Consider the following 12061-nt stretch of genomic DNA (forward strand, 5'->3'; position numbering starts at 1 on the left):
ACAATATTGTTAATTTATGAACACAAAGATAAAATAATTGTCATAATGGTACATGAACTTTTAATGTAGTTTGACCCATGTATATATAACAGATGAAAGAGAATCATTTTATTATAAGTGAATCATTTCACTATATCATATAAAATATTATAAAAAACCCCCCTACTCCATTGGATATTTCTCATTTTTTTGTCATTTAAGGAAATCTAATATTACAATAATATATTAATTTAAAAAATATTCTATATAATATTCTTTACCGAAAGAAATCAATAATAATTAGAAATCTTAATAATATTCGAGTCACCTTGTCCTACATTAGATGAATCCCAGTTTTCATGCCCCAAAAGCTTCTCTTCCAACTGTGAAATTATACCCTAATTAATAAGCTCTAGATTTTTAGCTGATCATAACCATGTGAGAAGTTGATCCTACTGGATGGTATGAGGCAAACATCTATATTAACATGATGCCTTTTTTATTTCTTCCACAAATTAATGGAAATAAATTAATAAGCATATCAAGGAACCTTGTACAATTGGCTCGAATATAATAGTGGATGGTGCGCAATACTCATCATTTTGGATGAAGAGAGCTTGGTCTACAGGCATATTAGGCCACAACCATTACCTTACAAATAAAAATGTGTGTGAGGCCTGTAGTCTCCCAGCTATTTTGACTTCCCCAACTAAACTTTCACATTGGACACTGTTAGGATATTAAGTCTTGTTTATATGTTGGTAATTTTGTTTCAATTTATATTTGATCATAAAAGTCTTTTTAGATAATGATTTGCTTTCCATTAAAGATTAAAAGTTGTTGTTCGTTCAACTAGGAAGTCATAAGTATGTCTAAAAATGTTTGGTTTGTGGCAAATAAGGCTTCTTTGAGATATAAAAAGGTTTGGTATCATTTTTTTAATTGAAAATGTTTTGAAATGATTTTTCAAAAAAAGTAGGGGCTGCTTAAGCAGTAAGGACCACTCAAGCGATTAGCCAACTCTAATGGTAAGGAGTGCTCAAATGGAGTGCTTAAATGACCTAAGTTTGTTCAAGTGGTCAAGACAGTCCTCTCGACTTTAGAAATAGATTTTGAATGAATTTTACTCAAACTCTAATTTGGAAACTTAAAATATCAAAACTCTTTGGGCTTTTGCCTGCCTATAAATATCTTTCTTGTAACCCCTTAAGGGTTAGAGATTAGAGACCTCTCATTCTTAAAAAGAGTGATTCTTTGAAAGAAAGCTTAAATCGCCACATCATTCCTGATCTCTCATTCAAGAATTTGAATATTTGAATTATGAGTTGAAGACCTTAATCCCTTTGGAGTGACTAAATGATCTATTAGGGAGCAACAAGGAGTTGTTACATCGCGGATGTGGATCAAGTTGTAGGTGTTGGAGGGCAAGCTTTTAAGGTAAAATGACTAGGTAAATTTGTGTAACTTGATTTCAAATAATAGATTTTAATTGATAAGTCTTAGACTAGTGTTTTTTATTTCCATAGTTTGCAGGGGGTTTTCATGTAAAAATCTTCGTGCCTCATTGTATATTTTTTTATTATTGCTTATATTTTGGTTGATGATTTTGATAATTTTTTTTATTAATTAGTTAGTTGGTTATTGAGATTGTTGGATTGGTTATCTTGCAGGTTATGGTTGTTATACCTATAGCCAATCATTATTTCCCAACTCCTCTCAAGTATATTTCATATATTAACAATTATATTTTATTTTTATCACTAACCAATTGCAGGGTATCTTGAAAATTTAAAAATTTTATTTTTATACACCTAAAGATTCTATGTATAACCATTTATTTATCTGAGACATCCCTAATATCTCTTGAGATAAAAGAATTTGATATAACATATAGATCTTTATTTAATTTTTTTAAATCACTCATTCAACCTATTCCCTAATGGATTTTTTATTGTTATTTAAGTGACATCAAAATAGTACCCATTTTTCATACACAACTCTATTGACTGTCCCAACTAACTTATATGGCTAGAATTATAGACGAGTTTCTAGTATACTTGACCATCAATCACATTTTTTTTCTGTGATATACTACATAAAATAGAATAAAAAGGGTATTAGATATCCTCGATGAGACTTGCTTAAATATGTAAATACGTTTTAAAGTTATGATAATTTAGCACAAACAATATCTACACAATAGATGGAGATCCAAAGTAATGTTAAAGCTATAGAATGTAGTGCTATAAACATACAACCCATTTAGGATTAGGTTATGAAACTTGTGGTGATTAAGTTATAGTGTATAAGACCACTAGAAATAAGAATATTCTACTATTATTCATAAGAAAATGAAAAGGACATAAATGAAAATTAATAAATAAATAAATTTTATCATGAAAAATTTATGATAGAAAATAGGAGAGGATATAAGAACCCAACCCATAGCGGATGTAATTTTGTAATTTAATTTAAGGAAGTAAAAAAATTAGATTATTTTAATATAATATAGTCTTAACTTTGATTTAAATGTGAGTTGTCTATAATTTTGGGTCTTTGAATTTAATTATGGATTAAGACTTAATTACATTGGAAAATAAATAAATAAATAAATAAACAGTGGAGGAGAAAATAGTATTTTTCTCCTTATTGGAATTATATACATCTAACCCACTAATTTATATGTTGGGTTTATCGTTTAGGGGGTGTTTGGTACACGAGAATAGGGAGTGGGAATAGACATCTCATTCATTTTCTCCCTTATTCCTATGTTTGGATAAATGTTAAGAAGGCGGAAATGAAATAAAAAATTATTACGGCAGAAATCAAATCCAACTTATGAGTCGGATTTGCATTCATTAAAAGTAGGTGGTATTCGGATTCATTAAACCTATTTGATAATATAAAATAACCTAAATTACTATTTTACCCTCTTATCTTGTTCTTCAAACCCGATGTTTATCTTCTTTGCAAAGGTAGAGATCCATTCATCATCCACTTCTTATCTTCTTTTCAAAGCTAAAGACCTACTCATCATCCAATTCTTTGCAACAAGTGATTCTTCCAAATTGAATCAATTAAACCTTCCACGATATTTTAAAAAAAAAAAAAATTCAATTTCTAATTTATAGGGTTTTGGATGTTCATTTTGATTGTTGGATTTAGGATTCGTCATTGTTTGCTGCAACTAGGTTCTGAAACTCCCTTCTACATCTTCGATCAGGTTTACCTTATTTTGTCTTTCTTCTTCTACTTCTTTATATGTGTTTCTTCTTCTCTATAAATTGATTAATTTTTTTTTATTATTAATTTATGTTTGGAATCTTTTATGTTTCTTTATCTTGTATTAATGGAAACTGGAGAGAAAAATTGAAATGGTTGGAAAAAGATTTTTTGATTTCACGTGTTTACAATATTGAAAAATTTTAATGGTTAGGAAAAAAATAAAAATAAAAAAACAAACAAAAACAAAACTTTTGGTTTTTTTTCCCCTTTGTTTATTATTATCGGTGTCTTCCTTTCCTAGTTAAAGCTATGGATTATGCCGTCTCGCAGAAAATCTGCTGCGTTTCCAGCTCATTTTGGAACTTAGCATGGGCCACAGTGAAGATCTCTTCATATCATTGCTATTTAACAATAAACAAACCATTAAGCACCGAGAAACCAACATTGATTAATTTTTTTATTCCAGCTGCTATTAATCTATATCGGCCTAACTTTAAGTTTGATGTAGACATCCCAAGGAGGTTTGCATGATGCAAATCTCCCGACCTAAGCCATATCACATCACAACACCAATGCCAATAAAACATGATTTTCATACCTTTCCAGATCCAATAAATTATTATTATTCTTGTTATTGTAATTATTATTATTATTATTATTATTATTATTATTATTAACGGATATTATTATTATTATTATTACTATTATTATCATTATTACTATTATTATTGTTATTATTATTATTATTGTTATTATTATTATTATTGTTATTATTAAGGCAAATTATGGACATTATTTAAACAACCAATAAATTTAATGATTAAAAAACCCATGATTGTGAGGTCAAACATAGAATATTTAATCTTTTTAATATTTATTAGTTGTTTAAGGCATATTTGCCTACATTGAAACAGTAGGCAGAATAAACGGACCAAAATTTGGGATTAATGATTCAAGTAACAATAAATTTAGAAGTAATGCCTACCATGATTGTGAGGACTACCATGATTCTGACCATATACAAAAATGTCAACAGAACATATGGTTATGTTAAATAGATTAATTTAATTTTTGCTAGATTTCCCAAGCAAGAGTATTGTAATGATAAATTTTGCCTATTTGTATGTGCCCCACTTGCCTATTTTTTTATTTTGTTAAGCTACTAACTTTCTTAAAAGGTATGAAAATTAGTATTAATTTGGTACAAATGAATTTACATATATAAATTTTTCTTTGCTTATAGAAAATTAATAATGAGGTCAAACATGGAATATTTAATATTTTTTTGTTCCTATTAAAAACACAGAATGTTTTTTTTTCCCGCCTTTATGATTAGGACTCTTGCACAGCCATGGACCTCATTGAGATGGAAAGAAGAGAACAACTTATCATGATTCTATATATTATAGTGAACATACTTAACATGCTTACTGCACTTTGCACGACTACAAGGAAATGTTATCAGAGGCAAACATTGATGGAAAGACTTGCAAATAGAGAATTTTTGCGAGTTGAAAATCTTAATCGATTGATTTATGGGAGTGATATAGCATGTATGGAGCAACTTAGGATGGATAGACATACTTTCACCATGTTATGTTCTATGCTTCGTACTATTGGTAAACTAAAGGATTCAAAATATGTTGATGTAGAAGAAATGGTTGCATTATTCTTGCATATTCTTGCACATCATGTAAAGAATTGAGTTATAAAATTTCGATTCTTAAGGTCTGGAGAAACTATTAGTAGACATTTCAATGCAGTATTGAATGCAGTCATTCGCCTATAAGGAGAATTACTCAAAAAACCAGAACCAGTCTCTGAGAACTCCACAGATGAGAGATGGAAATGGTTTAAGGTATATAAATTATAAATTAAGTTTATATAGGTTTAATTATTTCATATTATAGCAATACTAATGCTTTTATTTAGGTTTAAATTAAGTTTGGACATATTGAAGTTAAGTCAAATTATTATGAGTGACCCAATGAAAGTCAAACTTTTGTTCAATTTAGATGAAGATCTCAAGGTTGAATGGGCGAAACAACTTCTTCGAACCCCATGAATCTCCATGTTGCATCCTTATTGATTTATTGTCTTTAGGTTGGATTGATAGAAATTTTAGGTTGGATTTTGTTTCATCAATTTCCTATGAACTTTTTTATTGATTTGATGGCTTAATTTTGGAGGATATACTAGTTGTAGATTTTAGTAGATATGGTACTTATATTGAGAACTAGAATGAAGTTTGTGTTTTTTTATTTCCTTTTTTGCAAATAAGAAATAAGTATTTGGTAGCTTTCACAATTTATATGTTCTTATATTTTTTTTTCTCTTTTTTTTTTCTTACTAAAATATAATTCTATAGCTTTTTTTGCATGACAAATTATTTAAAATTTTGATAAAAAAAACGAATATTTAAAATTTTTTAAGGTTATGGATTTTATCGGATATGATACTTGTTGAAAATTAGAATAAATTTGAATTCTTTTATTTCCTCTTTTGAAAATAGGAAAAACATTTGCTAGCTTTGAGAATTTAAATATTATAATAAATAATATTTTTTTGAAAAATATAATTTTATAACTACTTAAGCATGACAAATTATTCAAATTTTTAATAAAAATAATAATTGAATATTTGTGCATTAGGGTTATACGATTTTTTATGGTTAATTTTTTATTTATTGAGTATATATATATTTTTTAGTCTTATTATTTAATAACAAAAAACCTCTCAATTTAAAAAAAAAAAAAGTAAAAAAAAAATATTTTAAATTATATGTAAAGATATTATTATAAATTTATTTCTTTTTCATTTCCATTCCTATTATTATCAAACATTGGAATGAAAACAAATAATCATTTCAATCTTGCATTCCTAAGTTCATTCAAATGTTAGAAATGAAATCATCAAATTCATTCCATTCCACTAAGAAATAGGAAAGGAAACAAAATATTATTTTCATTCCCTATTCCGACGTACCAAACACCCCCTTAGGAGATTTGAATCAAGATTTAGAGTAAAAAAATTAATATTGCTTTTAGAAACCAGATTGATAGATAACTGACATTAATTGATTGATTTCAAATAAAAATATGTGGTTAATTAGTTTATATAGATCACAACAAATTCGAATCTCCAGGCAAGAAGAAGATCCATATCAAAGTCGGAATAAAGAAAAAGTAGAAAACAAGATTTGTTGGATGGTTAGCTGCTTGATGGTATAAGATTAAATACTTATATAGAATATATATTTTTGGGCTGTCGGAACAAATTTTATTGATGAAGAGTGCTGAATTTATACATGTGCTTGTAACTGAAATGACATTAGAATAGCAGAAAATCAAGCTACAAGATGATGAACAACTACTTCCTATAAAATAGAAACCAAATCTTGACCAAATAAAAATAAGAAAATATCTAGATGTTGCAGATTTTGTGCAAGACTCTAGCTACAATATTCAAAATTCAAATTCCAGCAAATACTAAGTCAAAATTCAACACTCCTCCTTGACTTCGTAGATGCAAACTCCAAGTCTTGTACGTAGACACTCAAACCAAACTTCGAAAGGGGTCTGCTTCTTTAACACTTTTGTTGGCAATATGTTCAGAAAATATACTGCTCTACTTGCAGTTTTAGCCCAAAATTTTTTAGGTAGATATTTTTCATGCAGAAGGCATCTTGTCATCTTCAAAATTGTTCTATTTTTCCTCTCCACGACTCTATTTTGTTATGGATTATATGGTGCAGTGAGCTGGTGAACATTGTTTGCATTCCATTTCAAGGATGACATCTTTTGAGATCCATCAACATCAGTATGCACCAGTTGCAGTTTTTGGGTTGCTCTCCAGGATATTTTCTTTGGAAAGGGAAGTTTAGTTTGCTTCCCATATTGACAAGTAGCACATATAGGAAGATCTTTTTCTAAGTCAGGAAGTCCTTCAGCTATTTGATTTTTCTTCATGTAGAGCACATCATCATGATGAAAGTGCTCGACCCTTCTGTCCCAAAACATTGTTGTGCTATCTTGTTGTAAAATAACAGTATGCTCATCTTCCAGTAAATTCAAGGCAAAACTCTTGCCCTTCATTTTTATGTTGAACACCTCTTTGCCTTCAGCATCCTTGATAATGCAATTCCTATCTTCAAAATAAACTTTAAATTCTTTCTCAACAAGCTGTCCAACACTGAGTAAGTTTTGGTCAATGTCAAGCACAAACAAAACATCATAAATGAGTTTCAAACCTGTTTGGCTTTCGATAGCAACCGTTCCTTTGCCCTTCACTGGAATATACTCACCATTTCCAATTATGACTTTGGAAATAGTTGTTCTATCAAGTTCTCTAAAGAGATCTTGATTTGTCATGTGGTTTGTACAACCACTATCCACAAGCCAGCTTTTAGAGGTGCTTTTATTAGCAAAACACGTTGCTACAAACAATTGCTCCTCCTGGCAATAGTCAACTGCTGCACTAGTTTCTTCCTACTGTTGATTTTTGCAAATCCTCTCCACATGTCCTTGTTTACCACACTTGTTGCATTTCACATCCGGTCTCGACCAACATTTTTGTGGAGAATGATTTGTCTTCTTGCAATGAGGACAAGGTGGAAAAACTCCATTTTTCTGGTTGTTGCCACACGACTTGTTGTTGTTCACCTTTCCATTTTTATGGCCTGCATTTTTCTGCATTCTTGCTTGAAATGCTCCTTCTGCAATATCTCCTTGTCTCATGAGTCTTCTTTGTTCCACAACCTCCAAGGAATGTAATAATTCTGTCAAGCTAATAGTTGACAGATCTTTTGAATTCTCCAAAGAGGAAATTGTAGCTTCATATTTCTCAGGAAGTGTAACCAATATCTTTTGAACAATCTTCTCATTGGAAAATTCTTTTCCAAGCAGCCTAACTTTGTCTGCTATTGAAAGAAGTTGTGCAGCATAGTCTTTAATAACATCAGACTCCCTCATTTTCTTCATTTCAAATTCTCGAATCAAGTTCATCACCTGGATGTTCTTGATTCTTTCATCTCCTTTGTATTCCTCCTTGAGATACTCCCAAATTTCTGCAGCTGAATCAATTTTCATGATTTTGATGAAAATTGATGGTGAAACTACAGCAAACAAGCAAGCTTTCACTTTAGCCTTTCTTGTCCTTCTTTCTTTATGCAACTTCATTTGAGCCATAGTTGGATTGGCTCCCAAGGGAGGAACTTCATAATTTTCTTCCACTGCTTCCCAAACATCAAGTGCTTGTAGATGAACTGTCATTCTAACAGCCCAAGTTTCATAATTGTCTCCATCAAGAATTGATGGTGCAACTGTGAGACTTGACTCTTCCATTGCTAAATGATTTTAGAAGGTGTTTGGGTTCACTCACCTCACTGGCCCCTCAAGATAACTATGGCTCTGATACCACTTTGATGGTATAAGATTAAATACTTATACAGAATATATATTTTTGGGCTTTTGGAACAAATTTTATTGATGAAGAGTGCTGAATTTATACATGAGCTTGTAACTGAAATGACATTAGAATAGCAGAAAACCAAATAAAAATAAGAAAATATCTAGATGTTGCAGATTTTGTGCAAGACTCCAGCTGCAATATTCAAAATTCAAATTCCAGCAAATACTAAGTCAAAATTCAACACTGCTTAACTTGGTTGTGGCCTTTGGGAAGACAGCCTGGCTTCAACCACCCTTGGCTCCAAATTTGGATGCTAGTGGCTGAAGCTAGCATAGTGGATAAGAGAGAGACACTTCTACTGCTACTACTACTACCAACCACCCTTGGCTCTAAATTTGGATGCTAGTGAATGGTTGAAGCAAGCTAAGTAGGATAGAGAGGGAGACAATAAGCTGGAAAGCTAAATTTGGATGTAGTGAATGGTTGAAGCAAGCTAAGTGGGATAGAGAGAGAGACAATACTACTACTACTACTTAACTGGGAAAGAGAGAATTACTACTACTACTACCTATCAAAATATTTCTCGTTAATTCTTATTGAGTGTATTCAATCCATACAACAATAAGAGTTCACTAGTGCATTATCTTTGATTCAATCCTAAATTTTATTTGTATCTTAAGAGTTTATCTTGCTGTTAGGATTGTCCTTGAAATGATATTCAAGTGTCAGATTCACTTGAAAGAGAAGTGTAAAGGGTTGATCGGAACTATTATCCAATTATATATTACAGCCTCAATTAGTAGACTCTCAATGTGTTGAAACTTGAGAAGAGTGGGGCATAGGTTAAGACCGGGTCAAATCACCATAAAATCAAGCTTGCATCATTCTTTCCTTATATTTTTTATTTACATCACCATCAATTTATAGGTCTTCTATCTTTTTCTTAGTTAATTGCATCCATTAGAGTTGAATTTTTAAAAATTGACCCCCACCCCCTCTTAGGTGATTACCTTGGATTAGCTAGCTAGACTTTGCAATAATTACTCCATAATTTATTCTTGTCCACTGTCCACTTGCCTTATCCATTATAATTTCCAGCAATAGAAGGGGGTTTAGTTAGTACCAAATCTGAATTTTTAGGTATAAGTTTGTAGAATTTCCAACCAGTAGTTCCTTACAAATCTCTTCCCTTCAAACATGGGTAAATGCTTCATTCAAACATTGAAATGGTTCTTCACCCTGTTCTTGAAAACTAGCCTGATCAAGTTATTAGGAATAGAATTCTATATTCCTATCATTTAGGTACAGTAGGATCATTCCTATGAGAGGAGGATCATGCCTATACTTGAAAACTAGCCTGATCATACCTAATATCTTGACTTATTCTCTTAAGCTCTTTACTATTTATAACAATCTTCCTCTCTTGGCATGAACATGTAATAGAAATGTCACTAAGTCTGTTTTCTCAAGTATTTGGTAATAGGCTGGCAAAGCCACCTTCAAGAGAACACAGGAGAATCCTTCCTACTCAGACTAATTTAGGTACCACTAGCAAACAAGACATGCTACAAGGTGGTTCCTTCAACCATGTGATCCAACAGATAACATTCCTTCAAATTCCAACCAAATTCTATTTAATTATCCTCATAGTTTTGTTATTCATCCAATGTGACCTTCCACCAGCCAACATTTCACAAGTTCATTATTCTCATAAAGAAAGTCTCAAAATTTTCAAGAATTAAAGAATATATATATATATAACTTTGATATTCTTACCTTGTAATGGGTCATAACTCTCTATTTTAAGAGTTTACAATTCTTATCCTTAATCCTTTGGTTACTATAGGCTATTGATTTTTGCAACTCATTCAAGGCATCTTCCCTAGCTCTATCATAGTCTTTCTTCTTATATGTGTCATGTGGCAGACCTCCATATTCACTTTGTCATAAGCATTCTTGCTTATTTTCCATGCAACCACCAATTTAAGAAACTTTCACAATATTTCTTGTTGTTGGCCACTTTGCCTCTACCGGAATACACAAAGGAGAGGTTTCTGAGCCTTGAAAGAATCTCATGTTTCCACTAGCTCTACTCCATCGAGTGTCCCCCATTCCTCATCATATCCCTACCTATGCTATATAGTCTTTATAATTTCATCTCAATTTCATAATTATTTTACCCTTATGTCCTATAATAGTTATAGAAATATTATTGATAATTTTTTATTTTTCAAGAAAGCCTATTATTACAACAAAATACCAATTATTTAATATTCCACACAATTTTCTTTTACCGAAATGAATATGTATTAAATAGGAATTTGAGATACTTTCTAAAAACCTTTACTTCGACTCAAATTCTATTTAGGAAATCTTCTATTTTTACACAGTGTATGTCTCCATTGTACACACATGCACATTCTAATGCATATGATTTCTGCACTTTCTAGAAATATTTCTAATAATGTACTCTAAGTGAAAACTTATTTAAATCACGTCTACTCGGTTTTGAGAAAAGGAATACTAAACAATATCCATTATATCTAATATTAGGTCCACAATCCTCAATCTTTTAAAGCTTCCTAACATGACTTTCTTCATCATAAATCTCTCATGCACCACAAAGACTCCATGTTTGCCTTCTAATAAATCTCCATGAATTTAAATTGTTTATGTTTATTCTATGTATCATATACCAACTTATGAAAGAAAGATTAATACTTTTGTAACCCTCTTATAGATTCCAAATTTTTTATACTTTTACGTTCAAATTGCCCTTTCAAAATCTTCAATTTTAGATAGTCTCTTAGATCACTCAAAAATCTTCAATTGGCTTTGATACTACTTAGTCAATTTTTCATCTCTTTATAATACATACTTCCATTGTACATATAACTTTTCTACATGCACGTCTTTATTAGTGCAAATATTCATCTAATACACCATTATGGAGGCAATCATGGGATGAACTTCACCTGCAAAGTTGTTTCAATCATATCCACTAAAATTTAAGCTTTGAGTAAAGAAATGGTAAATAATAATTCAGTGCCTCCAAGGGGATGGTACTTAATTTTCCAAATCCGTACTCTATGCCATAACTCCATCACACACCATGAAAATTTCATACACTAAAGTTTTGATGTATTAGTAATGACTCTTGGCTTCTTGTACATCTACCCAAATTTAAATCATTCAACTCGTTTCATTGTTTCCACTTTTTAGATAATGAAGATTGTAATATCTTAAATAAGTATATAAGAGAAACTACACATATTTTGGATAACAAAGTGCATATTTTATCTATCCCATGTTGATTAAAGAACAATTTACTTCATCTTTAATCAAAACTGTATTTATGTTCAACATCGGATGTTCTTCTTCTTTCTCTTGAAAGATTTTCACCTTTAACTTTTATTGGCAAATCAGAGGGTTGGTCGTGTCCATCAAC

The sequence above is a fragment of the Vitis vinifera genome, chromosome 19 (genome assembly GCF_030704535.1).
Source record: "Vitis vinifera cultivar Pinot Noir 40024 chromosome 19, ASM3070453v1".
In the NCBI taxonomy this organism is placed as follows: domain Eukaryota; kingdom Viridiplantae; phylum Streptophyta; class Magnoliopsida; order Vitales; family Vitaceae; genus Vitis; species Vitis vinifera.